The sequence below is a fragment of the Pseudophryne corroboree genome, chromosome 1 (assembly GCF_028390025.1).
Source record: "Pseudophryne corroboree isolate aPseCor3 chromosome 1, aPseCor3.hap2, whole genome shotgun sequence".
Lineage (NCBI taxonomy): Eukaryota > Metazoa > Chordata > Amphibia > Anura > Myobatrachidae > Pseudophryne > Pseudophryne corroboree.
Window position 1 is genome coordinate 902,187,763 of NC_086444.1, and position 22,178 is coordinate 902,209,940.

The following is a 22,178-nucleotide window of genomic DNA, read 5'->3' on the forward strand; positions in this document are numbered from 1 at the left end:
GTTACAAATGGTGATGTAGATGTGATGTGATGTAGATGTGTGATGCAAATAGATGATGTAAATGTGGGTGAAAACCTGGGATGCAGTGACCATAATGCAATATGGCTTAGAATAAAGGCAGAGACTCACTAATCCCACACAAAAACAAAGGTGTTGGATTTTAGGAAGGCTGACTTTGAAGAGATGGAGAAAAGTGAAAGTGATTTTTTGGCAGAGTGGAGGAACGTGAAAGGAGTGCAGGAGAGGTGGGTACAATTAAAAAGTGCAATATTAAAGGTATTAGATCTTTGTATCATAAGGGGTAGGAAAAACACAAGGAAAAGGAAGCCAGTGTGGTTTGCGAAAGAAGTAGCAAGTACTGTATTATGAAATAATAAAAGATGGCTTTAGGAAATACTGTATAAGCAGACACAGAATAATGGAGACAAAGAGGAGTATCTTGCTAGACAGAAAGAGACTAAGAAGGTAATCAGATGGGGTAGGAAGTAGCAAAGCCTAAAATAAGGTAAAACAAATGAAAACTGCTGTTTTCAGAGGTTTATGTAATACATATGGATCCCCAAATGTATTAAAAAGTACTGCAGCAGAACTGGAGATATCTGCTGCAGACCCGTGGCACAGCAAGCCCCACAGGATTCTAAGGGGCAGTGATGTGCCCACTTGCAGCAGCTCTGGAAAGCATAATTTTACAGAGCTTGTGCCCAATAGGCAATGTCATCAGTAGATGATGTTGCCTTTAGAATCCTATGGGCATCTTATCACAATAATGTCCAGATTTATGCAGCCTTGGAGAGTGATAAATAGCACAGTGATAAAGTACCAACCAATCAGCTCCTGTCATTTTTCAAATACAGCCTGTAACATGGCAATTAGGATCTGATTGGCTGGTACTTTATCACCATGCTATTTATCACTCTCCAAGATGCATACACCACTTACAGGCCTCTACATCGGGGTAATTGCACACAAAGGGGGTCATTACGAGTTGTTCACTCGTTGCCGATTTTCGCAACGGAGCGATTAAGGCAAAAATGCGCATGGTTCGCAGTGCGCATGCGGTTAGTATTTTAACACAAAACTTAGTAGATTTACTCACGCCCGAACTAAGATTTTTCATCGTTGAAGTGATCGGAGTGTGATTGACAGGAAGTGGGTGTTTCTGGGTGGAAACTGGCCGTTTTCTGGGAGTGTGCAGAAAAACGCAGGCGTGCCAGGGAAAAACGCGGGAGTGTCTGGAGAAACGGGGGAGTGGCTGGCCGAACGCTGGGCGTGTGTGTGACGTCAAACCAGGAACGAAACTTACTGAACTGATCGCTATTTGTAAGTCTCGAGCTACTCAGAAACTGCTAAGAAATTTCTATTCGCAATTCTGCTAATCTTTCATTCGCAATTCTGCTAAACTAAGATACACTCCCAGAGGGCGGCGGCTTAGCGTGCGCAATGCTGCTAAAAGCAGCTAGCGAGCGAACAACTCGGAATCACCCCCAAAGTACAGTAAGTGTAGTAATATGCCAACTAAGAGTTCTTTTTGGAGTGGGATAATATGTGGGTGCTCAAGCACATTGCGAGCTTATGATGATGATGATGATGATAATGATGATGATGATGACAGCAACTGGTAATGTTTGATTCTGATGCTGGGGATGCAATCTAATAGCAAGTTGGCAGTGTACTGAATACTTATTTCTAAGAAATAAACCATGTTTCCTGTTCTGTTTAGGAAGGAGAAGACTGCTGACATGTTTATTAAAGTGGACTTTCTAAACAAGTTTAAACTGTATTTTTGCATCTTGTTCAATTTGTTTTTCACAGGATTTATGTAACTTGGGCACTTATGATATACACTTATCAGCCACTTACAGTAATGTGCGTAAATTGTGTTTTTACCTACAGACATAGCCACGCTCGTTGTGGCTACATCTCCGCGAAGACACGCATGCGCCCCATTCGCTATGAAGCGGGCAGCTAAATAGGCAGCTTGGTGAGGCTGGGTGCGACCCGCTGAGAGTGCCCGTCCGCCGCAGATGTAGTTACGATGAGCATGGCTACAGCTGTACTTTTTGTACTCACAGTGAAGCCACATCTCCAGTCATATTCCTGACGCATCTGCTCATGTTATTTGCAAGGATAGGGAGACGCATTTGCTACCTACTGTATGAAGAGTTGGATACATCTATTTATTAACAATTACTTATCTAGCGACAGCAAATTAGATTGGGCTCTACAGTTAGGAACAAAACAGTAACAGAACAGTAGCAAAACAAGAGTGGGTAATAACAGACCAAGAGGTAAAAGGGCCCTGCTCACAAGCTTGCAATCTAAAGGGAAAAATACACTGACACACAAGAAGAATTACATAATGCACTTATTTTCTCTGGTGCATTTTACATTTGTGCTTACATGCAAATTGTTTCCAACTCTGAATAAGGTTCTGTATTGGTAGAAGCCCAAAAAGTAGAGGGGCTACAAAGTAACCAGTGCAAGGGCTCTCTTTTGGGATCAGCAGCTGTGATTACGGTAGAATTGGATGGGTCTCCATTGCCACCACTGATCCAGATTTATAGTGAAAGTAACTGTACATACCAAAAGCTCTGGATTTCCCAGAATCTATGTACACAGTACACAGTCAGGGGTTAGAGCTAACACACACCCCTAGGCTGTGCGCGTAACTTACTTGGGCGTCAAGAAACCATACCAGGACTTGAGATTACTCTCGGCATCCTTGTGTGTTGGCCCCCAGTGACAACAACTTGAAATAAAAACAAAACAAATTTCAACTTCTCTCACTTAACACAATAGATATAAAAAATCTAATACTACCAACATTACTTATCTATCCTTCATTTTCTAGAGCTTTCCTGCATGTAAATATCTGCCGAGGAGTGTTCACATTTACAAACTTTTGAGTATATGCTTTTATTTTAGTACAGTTCTGCTGTATTTGCTTGTAGTTGTATGAAAGGACATCCCAAATTCAGAGAAAAGTGGCTGCAAGTTGGTGTTCTGGAGAACAGCTATATCCTCACTGCAGATTTGGCACTCCACAAATCAAATCAGGCTTTTGATGTCAGCTCATTTGTGTAACAGGCTGGAAATGAGTTGTACTCCATTAAAGGAATAATTCTTCAGAATACGACAGCTGTAGAGTTTACCAAAAAGCAGAAGCATTCAGCCGTGGAGCTGTTTATTTACTGTTCACAAATTATAATGTACGGAGACGTTTTATACATACTGCGCAATAACGTTTTTGCTTTCTACAGACACATCTCAGCACGAGGGTTTATTTGTTGTAAAAGATATATGATTTTTATGGTAAATACACTTTGCAAATGTGTATAATTAACGTTAGGAGATACAGAAAAGGATGTACTGTAAGTACATGTGATAAATAAGTCTGATTTATAGTATATCCCCATAGCTACTCAGCAGCATTGAGAATTTCCTCTTCATTGGTTAAATGTCTAAATTAAGGCAGGAAAAAAAGAAAGTTGTAAGGGATACACCTTTGTAAAATAAATAATAATATACTTGGAATTTCACAACAAATTATCTTAAGCTGTAAAATAAACTTTAATGAAGACATTCATCTTTGCTTATGTCATGGATTTTATTTTAGTTTGGGTAGTGCTGTAACACGGCTCCGGAGTGCCCTGGGAAGTGCAGAAGCGCTAGGAGTATCCTGAGGACTTCCCGAGCAGCTGCACAGACGCATTGTCCAAAGTATGCCATACCAGTCATCATACTATCCACAAGCAAGGGTCATGGGGCAGTAGCATTGCCACTCTCAGAGCCCTGCGCTCTATGCAGTGGCACCACTCGCACACCCCTAGTTAAGGCCCTGAGTTTGTGTTTCTAACCACATTGCAGCACAGTGGTTTGCATTGCTGTATCAGAGTGCAGTGTCATGAGTTTATTTCTGATTTGGCCCCTATCTTTGTGGAGTTTGTACCTTCTTCCTGTTATTACATTAGTTTCTTCCTCAAGGTGCTCAAAACAGAAACAATGGGCCCTGTTATGTGTGTGGTAGCTAATTTAGAAGCTCCATTACGGATGGGGCTGATATGAATGATAAATATTTATTGTACAGCACTGCATAATATTTTGGCGCTTATAAACAGGGCTGTTTATTGACAATATCGCTCCCAGTGCAAACTGTAAAAAATGCATGAAGGTGGGGGAGAAGAGGGCTGTGGGCGAGCCGCTGAAATAGGTCTCCAGCGGCAGCAGACTGGGTTATGTGAGTAGTCACCAGCGGGATGACACTATAGCAGCCAGCAGGGGTTGGGGGCAGTGACAAATTTCCCATTAGGCACGTAAGCCACATGCCTAGGGGTGGCACTTTGGCTCATGTTTCATTACCGTCACTCTGAAATTACTAGCAACTACAAAATATTTCCACTCTAATATACTGTACACCCTCTTACTTTGAGTTTGAATGGGTATCACATGGGCAGACTGCCCCGTAAGCTGTTCTACTTCGTAAATATGTATACATAATAAAATAAATAAATGAAATGTCATAGCTCATGGATTGTTTTATTATTAGCTAATATTATACTAAACTACCAATCGCCAAAATGAGGGCTTATATTTAAACAATGAAAATAAAAAAATTGGATGGCAGGGGAAGCCAATACTGTTGTGCCTAGGGGCGCACTAAGCCCTAAATCCAGCCCTGGTTGGCGGCTGGCGGGCACCCTGTGCGATTTCAATGCTCATCTGTCCCTAGGAATGGCCTTCTTATAAATACAACAATAAAAGAAACATGGCATAGTATGTAAAAAAATTATCTGAATGGCCATTTTGGGACTATAGACTTGTTAATTACAACTGAATCGGTCCATGGGCAGCACCTAAGCTATAGGCCCCACTTTATATTCATTTAACATGCTTCATGTGATCCACCCAAACAGTCCTCTAATACCCATTTCACATCACCAATGCCGGATCCCACCCGGGAATTAGAAACGGATCCTTCCCGGGTGGGATCCGGTATTGGACGCTACTGCTGGCTTCCCATCCCGGCAATATGCTGGGCGGGTTGCAATAGCGGCGGGGGGCGGTGCAAGCAGCGGTGCTGGTAGATGAGAGCATCGACCCGGGAGCCCGTTTACGCTGCCACTGACCCGGTATTGAACCCAGGAATAATACTGCTTTATTCCCGGGTTGAATTGCCAGGTCAGGTGACCCAGGATTTCAGCTATGGCGCTTTCACACCACACGCTAACCCGTGTTGATCCGGCAATATGCAGGGTCGATACCGGGTTATTTGTGTGGTGAGAAAGGGGTATAAGAGGAACAACACTCCTGCATGATCACCCTCCCACAGTTATTGCAGCAATACCTCCTCCTAAAGTCTTCTATAATTCAGATTCACAAAGTGCATGCTTGCACACCCGGGATTAGATGGGAAAGCTATAAATCCTGTGTCCTACAATATACAGTAGCCATATTTGTCCTCATATTTAATTTGTCGATGCTGGTGGGTTTTTGTCGTTACACAAATTGTTTAGGCACAAAATATATAGTTCTGGCTCAGCACCTTGGCAGAAAGGAATTAGAGAACTAGTTAAATATGGGAGAACAAAGTAGTAGATACTTGATCTATACACATATGTATGTGGTTTTCAATGTACAGCAGCCTTTGCTGCTTCTTAAACTTCACTTTCACTTTGGCAACTCAGCATAGTGGGTTCACATCAATGCATATGTACTCTAACGCAAAGTGCATTCAGTCTGAGAAAAACAGCCTTGGTAGAAGTATAAAAGTGTCCGTTCGTCCCCCCAAAAAGTGACAACGCCAAATGTTTTAATTTATGTTCATAGTGTATGTTGTGCCAGTAATGTACCATGGGCCTAATTCAAGGTTGATTGCAAAAGCAAATTATTCCTCTAATGGGCAAAACCATGTGCACTGCAGGTGGGGCAGATGTAACATAGGGGGTCATTTCAACCTGGTCGCACGCAGGTTGTTTTTTGCACTGCTGCGACCAGGTAATCGCCTCCTACAGGGGAGGGGGTTAGAGCTGTGATCGGCTGTGCAGAGAGCTGCAAAAGCAAAAAGTTTGTGCAGTCTCTGCACAGCTCAAGACTTACTCACCCGCTGCGATGATCCTTCCTGGTGCTGACGTCAGGATCCATCCCTGCAAACAGCCGGGCACGCCTGCATTTTCTTTGACACTCCCAGAAAACGGTGAGTTGAAACCCACGGCCGGCCTCTTCCTGTCAATCTTCTTGCGTTCGTCACAGCAAACACTTTATTCGTTCTTCTCGTCGCTGCCCGGCCCCGGATGGCGCCGGGCAGCGGCGCGCCTTTGCATTGCAGCCCGCACGCATGCGCTGATGTGACCTGATCGTACAGCTGCAAAAAACTGCAGTGTGCGATCGGGTCAGAATGACCCCCATAGACCCTATGTCTGATTATGATGCTAGCATTTACATTGCTATAAATAGTGGAGTAATATTATAATGAGCACTTACATTTGTTAAATAGCACCCTTTACTCCATAAAAAATGAACGAAAACCTTCACTTACTTTACTTTGACTATAACAATTCTGTTTTAAATACCTTGAGTACCACAGAAAAGTTCTAAGTACCTTCTATACACTTTATAACTAAAATGTGTGCACTCTGCATGTGTATGTTTAATAGCTTATAACTATAACTAAAGTATTTATTGTAGAAACATCTAGTTTCATTAATGAAGACAACAAACATGGAAAACAAAAAACTGTCTGAATATAAACATAAATAGTAAACCTGTAACTGCTGCAAATTGTAATTTTAAAAAATGAAAAGTCCAATGATATGTGTGTTGATTTCTAAATGTCACAGTTTGTAGATTTATCAAATAGTAAAGTACAGTAGAAGATGACTGCCACTTAAAAATACAGGTAACATACATGAACAATAAAGAGAACAGCAAAAATCATAGCACTAATTAAAAGTACTGAAGTAAAATAAACAAACATAAAAGAAAGACTGAACCTTATAAGAAATAATAGATGTAGTGACAACTCCTGACGTGTTTTTCTTAAAGGAGCAAAAATGAAGGAATTTAAGCAGTTTATCTGAAGAATTCCTTTTGCTAAATAATCCGCTTAAGAATTGCATTTTTACGTAACCAACGCCTTTACATCTCTGCTCAAAATAATGTTTTAAACTGTGCAGAACACTGTCTCTAATACCGGCATTCCTCACATGCATGCAACACAAGAGGACGTGCCTTGTATATGCAGCACACAGGAATTAGTAGGTGATCCATAACCGAACGCTATACCAGCAGTTCTTCCCCTTCCTCCACAGTAAGAATCTAGAAAGATGAAGAGAAGGGAGAATATTTGCAAAAATAACTAAAAGAATACTCTTTTGAAAACAACCTCCACACCTGTTATCATGTTACAAAAAAATCTAACAGTAAGCACTATACAGGGTCTAAGACTGGTGAATAGTAGATGATAAAGTAGTTAATCAACTTTTTTTCTTGATATTTGGAGCCCCACACTTACAGAAATTGAAGGTTGTTCTCAAATATTTCAAAACAAAACAGCTACAAAGCAAACTTATATCACAGACTTTCTAACAAAACTGGCACACATTTACTTGTGCTCTAATAGTTTGTTACTACAAATTGTATTTCAAACATACTAGACACAGTCACACTGTTCATTTTCTTTACAGTTATGCTGGTTTTCTCTGTGTCATACTGTATTTTTGTCTATAGCTTGCTTTGGGTGTTTCCAGCTCAAAGAAGTGTTCAGCCCAGATGTAGAACACAATACCAGCATCTACTGATCTATGTAATTATAGATGAATATCTCAAACTGAGGGGCAGCTAGCTGTAAAGTCTTTAATGTTAAATCGTTGGCTGAACTAGACTATTTTTCACAAAACAATGCTGTGATAGTAACACATGTACGATTACTAGGAAAACATCCATACAACTTTTCAGTATCCTCACTTGGTTCTCTGACAGAGTAGTCACTTTGTTGTCTCTGAAACATGAAAGAGCCTGAATATTCATTCTGTCCACAATTGTAGGCAGAATTGTGACAATTATTTTTTCGCCCATGGCAGTGTAATTATACAGAATATTATTATTTTTATTGGTGATTTGATTTTAATTTCATGTACACATTTTAGCATTTTTTTAAATATTCAAATTTAATGAAAGATATGGTTTCACAGATAAAAAAATAAAATTTTATGAAATACTATTTATTTTTTAACACTTATTGTGTAATGCACTTTCAACTATCATTAATATCACATATAACTAACAGAACAATTAACTAGAAACATATGCCAACCAAATATACATTTCCTATGCATCCTGTATGAAAGGGCAAGAGTCTTCCAAATCTTACAGAACGAGAAGAACAGTGAAGGGAACAGAGCAAGATTGTAAGAACATTAATGTCCTCAAAAGGTCTGTACCAAACAGAAATCAGAACTCAAATGGAGCTGTTGGAATTTTTCATAAAGAAAAAGGTAATGTCCAAATTAGTTCAAATTTAATTTGCCAACTCAGCATTATGTGATATATAGCGATGTGGGGAATAAAATTTGGTACAGGCTTAGTGGCTCTAATTATTTAATTACATTGAGAATACAAATATGTGTCAAAGCCATGTGTGAGATCTTTTCTGCCAGACCAAAAACAAAAGCGAACTTCTGGGGGGCTTCTAGTTGCCCAGAAATCCCACTCTGTGCTGAAATCACAGCGTACAGGGAACATACATTGCTGTTAATATTTGCGATCAGTCGCCAAGCACGTGATCGAGTTAAGATTCTTGACTGGCCAGTACCAGAGTCTTTGTTGAACAATCAAAGTTTGCAGATATAGCCGGCAACCAAGGAGAGACCAATTTTATTTTTCTCTTCCACTGCCTGTAGATATAAGCAAGATACCCTGAAGACAATAAGTTACCATCCTTAAGATTTAAATAAACAAAATGCATTAAATGAAAACTTTAAAGGATGTTTTCTAGTGAAGCCATATTTATCTTTTACCGCATGCTAAACGATGTTAATAAAATGTAGCCTAAATAATGTATTAATCTGTAATATGTTAATTTAGACTAAACATGTGCATTAATAATTTATTTAAATATTGAAAAACTGTATGTTAATTAGTATTTTGGTTGGGGCCTATGCTCCTGCCTAAGGCAAAAAATAAATAAAAAAATAGAGGGACATCATTTTCAGCTAATTACTGCACGGCATGTGAAAGGCTATTCAATTAAATAGCTTTTTCCCCAAGCCAAAAATCAGGGAATAAAGTGCAGAAACTCACTAAAAGCATGAAATCAATGGGTTTTCCCACTGCGCCTTAACCCCTGATGGTGACTTTTTATCATGGAGGAGCAGTGTGGAAAAGAGTATCCTCACATTAATCCCACTACTTGAATCAGGCAGGCGCGGTATTTAGTGTTGTTAATTGAATATGCCCCTAACTCACCTATTACTGTTTAACTGTCCTTGTCTTGATCTATTTTCTGTCTCATTTACTCATGTGATAATTATACAGTATTATCCTGGGGCACTGTCAGGCAGGTGCTTGAACCCCTGAAATAAGGGGCCTGGTAGTATTCTCAGTAATGGAACTGCACAGTTTATTTTACCCACATGTTCCTCAGTGAGTGCCAGCAGGATTGCTGACTCTCCCAGAAAATCCAGGAAACACTCCTAGACCGTTGGAGCTGAGGAGTATCCTCGAGATCTCACTCACTTTCCTAGGGAAGTATTCAGAAAGAGGGCGCGATGACATGAATTGCTACATTGAGGGGCGGGGCCATGAGGACATGAATTGCGCTGCTACATCTTCATGCACTTGCCACTTGGATCTCCCCTCAGGCGGGATACAGTCATTAGGTCGACACTCAGTAGGTCGACCACTGAAGGTCGACATTGCCCTTAGGTCGGCATTCATTATGTCGACATGGCTGTTAGGTTGACATGTACTAGGTCAACAGGTCAAAAGGTCGACATGAGTTTTTAACTTTTTATTTTTAATTTTTTGGATTTTTTCATACTTAACGATCCACGGGGACTACGATTGGAATGGTAATTCTTGACCGATGCATGGTGAGCGAAGCGAGCCATGTAAGGGGACACAATGCACTAATTTGGGATTCCCCGTCACTTTACTGAGAAAACAACACCAAAAACAGTTAAAAAAACTAATGTCAACCTTTTGCCCTGTCAACCTATTACATGTCGACCTAACGGCCATGTCAACCTAATGCATGTCGACCTAAGGAAAATATGTTGACCTTCAGTGGTCGACCTAATGAGTGTCGACCTAAGTTGGGTCGACCCAACGACCCATACCCCCTCAGGCATATTATGCAAGCTTCACATAACTTTTATCTGGCAACAAACAGCTATTTTCCCCTCAATAATGATTTTTTTCCTATTTATCAAAGGAAACAATTTTTTTACACAGAATATGCAACTGAAAGCCCAAGCTCAGGCTAGAAGATCAGTCTGGGTCATGTATATGCTTAGGGGACAATTACAGGCTGGCGAAGATGTAAGTCTCTTCTTGCCACTAAGTATTGGCAGGAAGCTTCCCAGGAGGGATTTTTGGTCAGAAAAAGATTTCCTATTGCTGCAATAATTGTTGACAAAATAAATCCAGCCACTAATAGGCCCATAAGATTTGTTACAATTTCAGGTAATTGCAAATATTGTTCATGTTCATTAAAAGAGATGTACTAAGCCTTGGAGAGTGTTAAAGTGGAGAGGGATAAATACCAGCCAATCATCTCCTAACTGCCATGATACAGATTGTGTTTAAAAAAAATGACAGGAGGTGATTGGTTGGTAATTTATCTCTCTCCACTTTATCACTCTACAAGGCTTAGTACATTTGAACCAAGTGTATTAATGTTTGGTAATTGTGCAATAAGTGACTCCTATCACTCATTCTGCAATGTACACAGGATAATGTACAACAAACTACAGATGTAATATACAATATATTTAACAAATGTATTTGTAATTTGCCCACAAAGTTGTTTAATGTATGTTTAATGTAAAAAAAATCCATATTATTTCTCTGCAACAGTTATATTTAAACCATTTAATTATCTCACTATGTATTCATGGTTGTGCTATAGTATATTCTAATGTTTCAAATGCCCCAAACAGCAATATTAAAAAGTATTGTAACAAGATACACAAACTAAGATGAAAAAACATCATTAAGGCAGTGAACATAAAACCCCATGTGAAAGGCGTATTTGTGTCTTTGTAAGAGTTAAATGATGCTTCACACAGACTAACGCCAGTCCTACCATAAGAACAGAACAAAATGTAAGTTGCTCATATCAATTAGACACCCTACCATCTCAGGCTTACACCAGTCCAACCATCTCAGACTAACACCAGTCCTACCTTTTCAGACTTACATCAGTCATACCAACTCAGACTAACACCAGTCATACCATCTCAGACTTACATCAGTCTTACCATCTCAGACTAACACCAGTCCTACCATCTCAGACTTACATCAGTCCTACCATCTCAGACTAACACAAGTCCTACCATCTCAGGCTTACATCAGCCCTACCATCTCAGGCTTTCGCCAGTCCTACCATCTCAGACTTACATCAGTGCTACTATCTCTGACTTACATCAGTCCTACCATTTCAGGCTTACATCAGTCCAAACTATCTCAGACTTACACCAGTCCTACCATCTCAGAATACACCAGTCGTACCATCTCAGACTTTCAACAGTCCTACCATCTCAGGCTTACACTAGTCCTACCATCTCAGGCTTATACCAGTCCTGCCATCTCAGACTTACACCAATACTACCGTTTTAGACTTATACAAATCCTACCATCTCAGGCTTACACCAGTCATACCATCTCAGACTAACACCAGTCCTACCATCTCAGACTTATACCAATCCTATCATATCAGGCTTACACTAGTCCTACCATCTCAGGCTTATACCAGTCCTACCATCTCAGGCTTACACCAGTCCTACCATCTTAGGCTTACAGTGCACCAGTCCTACCATCTCAGACTTATACCAGTCCTTCCATCTCAGACTTACACCATTCCTACCATCTCAAGCTTACATCAGTCCTACTATCTCAGACTTACACCAGTCCTACCATCTCAGAATTATACCAGTAGTACCATCTCAGACTTTCACCAGTCCTACCATCTCAGGCTTACACTAGTCCTACCATCTCAGGCTTATACCAGTCCTGCCATCTGAGACTTATACCAGTCCTGCTTTTTCAGACTTATACAAATCCTACCATCTTAGGCTTATACCAGTCCTGCCATCTCAAACTTACACCAGTCCTACCATCTCAGGCTTACACCAGTCGTACCATCTCAGACTTACACCAGTCCTGCCATCGCAGACTTACACCAGTCCTACCATCTTAGGCTTACAGTACACCAGTCCTACCATCTCAGACTTATACCAGTCCTGCCATCTCAGACTTACACCATTCCTACCATCTCAGGCTTACATCAGTCCTACTATCTTAGACTTACACCAGTCCTACCATCTCAGAATTATACCAGTAGTACCATCTCAGACTTTCACCAGTCCTACCATCTCAGGCTTACACTAGTCCTACCATCTCCGGTTTACACTAGTCCTACCATCTCAGGCTTATACCAGTCCTGCCATCTGAGACTTACACCAGTCCTGCTTTTTCAGACTTATACAAATCCTACCATTTTAGGCTTATACCAGTCCTGCCATCTCAGACTTACACCAGTCCTACCATCTCAGGCTTACACCAGTCCTACCATCTCAGACTTACACCAGTCCTGCCATCGCAGACTTACACCAGTCCTACCATCTTAGGCTTATACCAGTCCTGCCATCTCAGACTTACACCAGTCCTGCTATTTCAGACTTATACAAATCCTACCAGCTTAGGCTTATACCAGTCCTGCCATCTCAGACTTACACCAGTCCTACCATCTCAGGCTTACACCAGTCCTACCATCTCAGACTTACACCAGTCCTGCTATCTCAGACTTAAACCAGTCCTGCCATTTCAGACTTATACCATTCCTACCATCTCAGACTTACACCAGTCCTACCATCTCAGACTTACACCATTCCTACTATCTCAGACTTACACCAGTCCTACCATTTCAGACTAACACTAGTCCTACCATCTCAGGCTTACTACAGTACTACCATCTCAGACTTATACCAGTCCTACCATTTCAGAGTGGGGACAGACTAATATTATGTTGTTTCTGAAAGTATATAGTGGGGTACATATGTTGAGATGCTGCACAACAAATGTAGAAACTTGCCTGTTTTATACATGTATAATGGATAGTCAGGTACAGAAGACAACTTGATGAAGCATATATTTTGAGACTGAATAAAATGGTCTGCAGAACGTTCTACAACAAAGCTCCCAGCAGTTAAATCACAAACCAAAGCTCAACAGTGCAATGCACCATATACTGTACCTACAAAATGTCACACAGTTTCACTACCAGAGCTCCCAAGTCTTGAAACCAGGGTGAATTTTTGGTTTAATGTTTTGAAACTAGGTCTCTTCTAGGTAATTTTGGGCATATCTGGAACCAAAACTCCATGCTCACCGCAACAGCTGCATGGGCTATAATTGTTATGCTTTACACTGCTGCTACCGCGGTGCTGTATCTGAGTCAGTGACATGGGACATGAGACAGACATTTAGAAAAATGTGCGCTAAAGTAATAAGAAATTTCTAAAATCAACAAACACAAAAACACAACAATATCAACCTCATCCTTCATCAACAATATATTATCATTTTGGGGGCATTTAACTCTACTTTAGACTATTTTAAAATAAGATTTAAGTATTGTGGATTGGTATATAATACATTACACCTTTATGGAGTAGCTAAAGAGAGGGTTGGCAGCACAGGAGACAGTGAGAGAGGTGTAATCTGTAGTGTCATTATACTGCAACTTCAACATCTGTATGTCCTAGAATCAATCTCATGTACCTTTTAGGTCACAAATAGGGTAAAACACATGAACCTACTGTCACTTATCCTGTTAGTTTTGGATTATAAAGAGTCTGAATTCTAAGAAGATAAGTGTTGTGCATTAAACATTTCCTGTGCAAAAAGATAATCTGGCACATGTGAGAGCCCCATAGTAAACATTTGTCTTAAAGACTAATTTTTATTATTCAATTCTTCTTCCCTGAACTGCTGTCAATTTACTGATCAGTTTATTTGTCAAAGGTTTAATATGTCAACCAAATATGTGTTCAGGCACACTTCTAGAATACAGGATGGAGCTTACAGGTTGCCAAGGTACTGCATGGTCCAATCTCTATGCCCATTGGCAGGGTGTTTTATAATATGTCGGCATTATCTGAATGTTGATATTCAGTGTAATGTTATGTTTAAAATGTACGTCGATATAGACATAATTGACATTTTAATAATGTCAACATTGTGAAATTCAACAGTCAGAATGTCGTCACTCCTACGTTAACCAAACCCTACTCATGATTCCAGCCTAACCCTCTTACCCTAATGGCAGCCTAACCCTACCCATGATTGCAGCCTAATCCTCTTACCCTAATTGCAGCCTAACCCTAATTTCATGTGTCAACATTCTAACTAACTGTCGTCAACTGCCGTTGATTATGTCAAAAGTATGTCAGCGTCAACATTCTGAATGTTGAGACTCTGATTGCCGATATTCTGACTACATCCCCATTGTCATATGGCACAGTCCCTAATACGGTGTCTTACTTTATATACAGTAAACTCAGCTTCTTGGACAAAGTATATGCTCCAAAAAAATATAGGACTAAGTGATATCAAAAACACCATAATATTGACAAGACTATCATGCAATTAATACTAAAGGATTAAGTAATTGCAATGAACTGCTACTGTCCACACACTCATTTTTAAAGGGCATGTCATTTGTCTTCATTCCTCAGAAAGTCTCCGGGACAAATACGCCTCGGGGTAAGCTTAAAGGAAGCACTTTTTGCATACATTTAATTTCTGAATGTTTTGAAAAGGAACTCATGTGAGACAGCCTAAATGCACACTGACATCTATTTCTAGATCTACGTGACATCATACCCTACATCAGTCAAATGGACACTATTTAAAAAATGCACCTACTGCAAACAATGACATTTAAGCAACACAAAAAACAAGAAACTTTTAATCAAGCTTTGCTGCTTTTCCTCTTCATGATAGATGGAACTGTTTTCAAGCACTAGCTGGTTGGTGAAGAAATAAAGATGGATTAGTAATGTTAGTCCCAAACTACAGTGACATGAAAAGCATGCTAAATTATTGAGCTTTCTTGAAAATCACTGAGATTAAATGAATATTACTGAAGAGTCCATCCTTGTTCCTTGTTTGCACATTACAATTGTATCTAGTGAGCGTGTTTTTATTAGTATGTTCCATATATTACACCAGCCTTTTTCTTGTGATACTCTCATTTGTAAAATAATTTAACACACTAGGTAAATATAAATTTTCAACTTTATCCTTCAACAAATCCCAAATTTGAAGTCATACAATCTATATTCACAACACGCCTCAATAATGCTGGTGATCAATAAAAAAACAACCCAACTTTTTAGAACATTGATATCCGTCTTATTACTGTAACACCTCATTACTTCTATGCCTTATCATATACAGTATATTTATTCCTACTTTATTAAGCTGTGAACATATAGTGATGAATTTGTATTAACACTGGCAACTAAATAATTATTCCCTTTGAGGAAGGAAATGGTACTTAAGACACTATAATTGGTATATTCCTATACATAAAAGCCTTAGACTATGTATCACCGTGGTGATGTATGTTTTTAACTCCTCCATGGCCTAGGAAAATCCAGTGAAGAAGGTAAATACGGGTTATGACTATTCCATTTGCGCTATAAAATTGGCTTCAACAAAACCACATATTTTTGGCTAGTCTTCTAGGCTACACATTAAACAGATAATATATATGCTGGAAGTTGAAATGTGGTTTCTACAAATACGGGACTTCTTTATATAACCTAGTATTTGAGAAAATATGTTTACATTTTATGAAATTCATTTATCTTACACTGGACTCATTAATAAAAAAATAAAAATAAAGTTTTGTTGGCGCTGCACCACATCCTATGACTTGTTCAATCATACAAACTGCAGGGATTTAGTGCTCCAGATTGTGCCATTTAAGCAATTGCTCTAAATCTTTCCCTAGAGTGACCCACAGTGGTGATGGCAAGGCACAACATGGCACTAACATGGGGTTACAGATCATTTGCTTTCAGTGCTAAGATTTCTGTCTATGACCTATTTTTTATGTACTGCAAGGCAGACAGTAAACATAGGAAGCGATACTTGATAACTAACAACAAAATAATTATTAATTGATCTCAAATACATCATTTTAATTTGCTTACTACTACAGTGCTAAATTAAACAAGTCGATTATCCATAAATGGTATTTTTTTTTATAACATGTATTGTTTTCTCCAAGCAAATGCATTGCTATTGGTTTTATAATCAAAATTTACCAATTGGTAGTGACCATCTCTGCAGTATATCAGTTTATACAATATCATTATTTTATTATTTATAATGTAACGATAAAAGAAGAAAAAGTATATTTACAAAGAATAACAAAACAATATAATGAGAAAGTTAACACAGAGTGATTGGTATTTTTATTAAGGAGGGAGTATTAAGGCATTTAAGGAATTACATAAAAAAACTTTGTAAAACAAAATAAAATAGAACTGAAATGCGCTACAAAAGTAATTTAAAGTTTTCAATATATATATATATATATATATATATATATATTTATTTATTTATTTGTGTTAAGATAATTTTAATGTTTGTTTATTTTTTAACAGTCCTGTGGTGTCCTCAAATCTCCCCCCAACCACATCTTCTATTTCCTGCAAAAGCATAAGCGACCCCTTTAGAAAGCATAATTAGGCAATTAGGTGTCCAAGTGCTACTTATCAAACCCCAACAACAGGGTGAAATATATGTGAAAACACAGAGATATGACTTAAACCAGACATTACACAGGACTCAATCAAAACAAAATATAGATATTAACAGATATTAAAACACATATTTATCAAATTGCAGCATAATATTAGCTGAATGACTTCCCGCAATAGAATAGCAGCACATTATTATATATTGTACACAAACTTTGAAACAATCAAATCTCCTTTTGGGAAGCATGTATTAGCCTTCTGGATACTGTATGTGACACAGGGTACACAACATATACACATTGCAATGTCAGTGTAGAAACTTACATAGTTTCATCACTTATTTAAGAGGAATACATTTCTTGAAAACCAATTTTGCTACAACATGATCATATCTTAATTTTACATTGTTTGTATTGTTTTTGCTTTGTATTATATATGTTCTCTAGCTTACTTATAAAATGAAAACTATTTACTGTTATAGTAACACACCAGACTGTAAAAGATAGGAGTTAGTTGAACAATTCTTTTTTAGTAGAATTGGATACTGTGTTTGCAGATTTCAGTATATAAAATGTTTCTACAAGAAAGTACAATTGCATATAGGTCTGTAACATCCACACATGACACTGTATACATTTAATGATGCACCCTTATCATTTTACCACTCAGTGCATTATGTGCATCTGGGACGCTGACTCTTTCTCTTCACTGCAATGACCCCCTACATTGATTTGCCCCAGGATTACAGCATGCCAATTCATAAGGTCATCATTATATGTAAGGGATACACTAGGAAAACAAGACAACCATATGTTCCCTGCCCAGTGACATGTGTGTGCTAAGAGATTATTCCTTTGCTAATCCATGTCTTTTCATCAAGCCCTACCTTTAGCATCCTGCTGATTCATCCCCAACAAACAACAAATCTCCTTAGCGCAGACAGTCAGGCTTTACTCTGTATAAAGCCGAATTATTAAAATATATACAAGCCCCAAAATGTAAAACCCAGTCACAACAATGCAATAATATCAAGGATGGATCTCCTCTGCCAAGTTTACCATACAAGTGAAATGCCTCCTCCAGTTACAAGTCATGTCTCTGATTGTGCACTGGCAGCGATATCAAAGCTGCAATTTCCCGGGTCTGCCCTGCAAGGAACTTTTCATAGCTCTTGGAACTGAGAGAGAGAGCAATTAACTCGTGCAACTGATCGCCAGACAGTCATCTTTCCTCCTCCTGCAACCTCAGCCCTCTTCTTCTTCCCCAAGGGGGAGACGCTGCCCTGCTCCAATGTTATTTCTGCCTGTGCCTGACACATTCTAACCATATAATAATAACAACTTGTAGTCACTAGTCACACACATTTATTTATTAACAGTTCTTATTTATATTGCGCAGCATATTCCGATGCGCTTTAATTATGCTGCGAAAAGTATGATAAACTTCTAGCAGTGAGAGTCTGCTTGCGCAGCCTATGTGTGTTTCTAATACTGAGTGCAGGATCTACTCCTGTTAGAATCTATTAGCAGGAACGTGTCAAACTTACCTCTCTGCTACACGTGATGGTTAGATGCTCCTTGAAGTCAGTCTATACCTCCCAGGGAACTGAAACGCGCCCCCAAACTCTCTTCTGATCAGTAACTAGAGAGTTTTGCTACTTTACTCAGTCCCAGAAAAACTTTGCATACAGTGTCTGCGGGAAGAGCTGGGAAGTGTCAGATAAATCAGCACCTGAATGATGAAAGTATGTTGCTGTGTCCTGTTATCCAGTATCCACCAGCTAGGAATGTGCAGTCTGGGTACAGAGAAGTTGCGGTGTCCCTGTGCTCTGGGTATCTCAGTATCTGCTGCTCACTGAGCGCCTTTCACTCTGATACTATAGTGCATTGGTGCTGAGTGTCACTAGCAGAGCACGCAGCCTCCCCTCCCCTGTGAATAAAGCCCATGCACCTAACCCACCAACCAGGAGGCGAGGGTACCGATGCCCGAGCCAATCACCGCCCCGCTCTCCCAGCTCACTTTCTGAATGGTATAAGGTTCCGCCTACTTTCACTATAAAAACAAAGGCAGGGGCACAGGCAGCAGCAGCAGCAGGCATCACGGGCTGAGAGTGACAATAGGATGGAGGGAGCACAGCAGAAAATAGCAGAGAGAGGGGGGTTGAGAGGCTTCCAAGAGGGTTACTAGCAGCCAGGGCAACTTGCAACAGCACTTGTTATTGTTTTGCAGGATTTGTTAGGGAATTAACTGCAATAATATATGACAGCTGTAATAAATATATCATTCTATAGTCTATTGATTTCATGTATATTATCTACCTATGGTATCTCACCTTTTTCACTGACAGCTGTAACTAAATATAACTTACTATGATTTCCATGTGTACATGTTGTTTAATGTGTTTATTCTACTTTTGTAATTTTTATTTGCACTTGGGTAGTCAGAAAATTCTGCCATTAATATATATGTGTGTCTATATATATATATATATATATATATATATATATATGTGCACGGTGTAACATAAATGTGCTTCTTTGGTGTTCATAACATATATTTAGTAAGTCATTTTGCAGGGTAGGATATAAAACATGGCTTTATTGAAAAAAAGAAGTCACTGCAAGCGGAGAGAGGAAAAGAAAACAAGGTTGTTTTTTAAATAAATAGTCTTCGCTGTGTAGTTTCCAGACACCATACCAAATCCACACCGTTTCATGAACTTGCTGCCAAGCCAAATCTGTGGTCGCCCTGCATTTATTTAAATATGCAGGCATGTCTAAAATGCCAAAAGAAAAAAATATAAAAATATAAGGTTTTATCCAGGATCACTTGGAATCTGTGTGCCTCACGACTCCTTTTACAATTGGAGTACGGAGCGAACAGAAAATACCAAGTTTGTTTTAACAGTCTAATTTATTGACTCAATCTGGAGGGAACATTAAAAAACTACTGCCATTTTTTTTTATTTAAAATCATAAAAATAAATTTTAAGCCATCCACATTAGGTTGTTTAAATTTGGCAAATCGTATTATATTATTATAAAAGTAGATCAAAGATGTATTGCAATACTGTAAAGTCTCCCAGCTTTGACTTGCATGTGTTAGATAATGAGAAACAGCTCCCCAGCACACCAGCTCCTTAACGCTGATCAATCACATGCAGCAAATGTAGTGCGATTCAAATCAGATGTAAGCACTTACTGCCTAATGGAAATTGCTACCTACTCCTTACACCTACACCATTTGTGTATTTTAAGCATGAGTTTTTCCCAATATGTTAATAGCAATAATATATGCCACCTGTCTTCTGCCTAAGGGCTCCAGAATGAGTATGGCTTAAATTGTTCAGCAATTTTATTTTATATTGTTTGCCAAGTGTTAAGGCACATGCAGAAGAGCCTTTAATGAGCGCTTAGTAAGAATTTTACTGGGGTGTATTTAGAATGGTTTGATCATGTTGTGTGCCATCTGGAACACCGTGCGAGCAAATTCCTACTAAATGCTCATTAACCGCTAGTCTGAATGAGCCCTAAAGTCCTTGTCCACTAGATTTGCATTTGCATAAAAAGTTAGGCGCAAACCAGATGTGCGTTTGATATGTTTTTGTAAGTAGAATCAGAATATGGTACTTTGGACTGAGATGGTAATCCATGCAGCAAGTGGTACAAAGGGGATGTAGTTATGTGACCGGTGACCAGGAGACCGCCGTTCCATTACCGACACTGGGATCCCGCGACAGTTGGCATGCCGACTACCAGAGACTATTTCCCACTCGTGGGTGTCTACAATACTCATAGAATGGGAATAAAACCTGTGGTGAGCGCAGCATGGTGAGCTCAGTGAGCCCGCAACGGGCTTCATTTCGCTCGCCCATCCCCGCCAGCATTCTAAACCTCGGGATCCAGGCATCAGTATGGTGACTGGCAGGATTCCAAACGCCATACCCAAACCTTAGCTGCTATGCACATAAAATAAATAAGGGAAGTGCAGCACCCCCAAATTCTCCAACCATCACTAGTACTAGACAGCCATGTTTTCTGCCTTTACTTCAAGGAGATAAGGAGCATGGGGTCCTAATGATGCAGTGAAAATCAGCAATATATACAATAGAAGAACTTGGGCTAGTACCCACTAAAATGGGGCATTTACATTTGAGATCCCCAGCTATAGTGGAAATCAGTCACAGGTTAGATGGCCACTATTAACAAGGGAACATATAGCACAAATTTGCTGTCATAGGGCCTAACTCAGAGTTGATCGCAGCAGCAAATATGTTAGCAGTTGGGCAAAACCATGTGCACTGCAGGGGGGGGGGGGGGGGGCTGATATAACATGTGAAGAGAGAGTTAGATTTGGGTGGGGTGTGTTCAATCTGCAATCTAATTTGCAGTGTAAAAATAAAGCAGCCAGTATTTACCCTGCACAGAAATAAAATAACCCACCCACATCTAACTCTTTCTGCACATGTTATATCTGCCTCCCCTGCAGTGCACATGGTTTTTCCCAATTGCTAACAAAATTCCTGCTGCGATCAACTTGGAATTACCCCCATGGTTTTGCCCAACTGCTAACAAATTTGCTGCTGTGATCAACTCTGAATTACCCCCATAGTGCGAACCAGTCTGGTCAGTGTAGAGCTGGTGCCTATACAGTATGAGGAGGAGGCCCTCTGTTCTTCATATGACACAGGGGTCCATGTACTAAAAAATGCAGTGGGTGTTAGTTAACAACAATATTGTGTTGCATAAGAAACAGACTAGTGTGCCTGCCCCCACAATGTGGAACTGGTTTCCATCACACTATAGAAACAAAAAAGAAATGGGAGCGCTCCAACTCGGCTGCTGGTTTGAAAGTGTTGATTTGGAATGGTCAGGAGGTGTAAAAATAATCAAAACCTTAATAACAATGGTCATAATAATAAAAAATTGTACGGATCCGACTATAAATGATAACATCAGTCTTATTGCAGAACAGCAGGTCAATAAATACAATTGTGAAATAGCAGCAAAGCAGTTATTAGATGTTTAAAATGTTAATTCATGCTGGAATGAACTTTGCATACTTAGCAGATCCAGTATAATGGTAAGTGGTCTATACAATTCCATAAACACAATTGTTACAGTAACTTTTATTGAAGTAAATACTCCACAAACCCTTGTTCACAAATAGTTTACTAAAATGTTATTT

At 39.4% G+C, this 22,178-nt stretch overlaps 1 protein-coding gene across 2 annotated transcripts in view; it reads right to left on the reverse strand.

Annotated features, from left to right (window-relative positions):
* The window catches only part of NDNF (neuron derived neurotrophic factor), a 53,514-nt gene extending 34,630 nt beyond the window's left edge, over positions 1–18,884 (reverse strand). Inside the window, exon 1 of one of the 2 annotated variants that reach the window (XM_063920245.1) lies at positions 18,723–18,884. The gene's annotated coding sequence lies outside the window, so the exon portion shown is untranslated. Of the gene's footprint in view, positions 1–18,537 lie in introns of both variants that reach the window. The other variant, XM_063920244.1, reaches the window with a different exon arrangement.
* Positions 18,885–22,178: the final 3,294 nt, after the last annotated feature.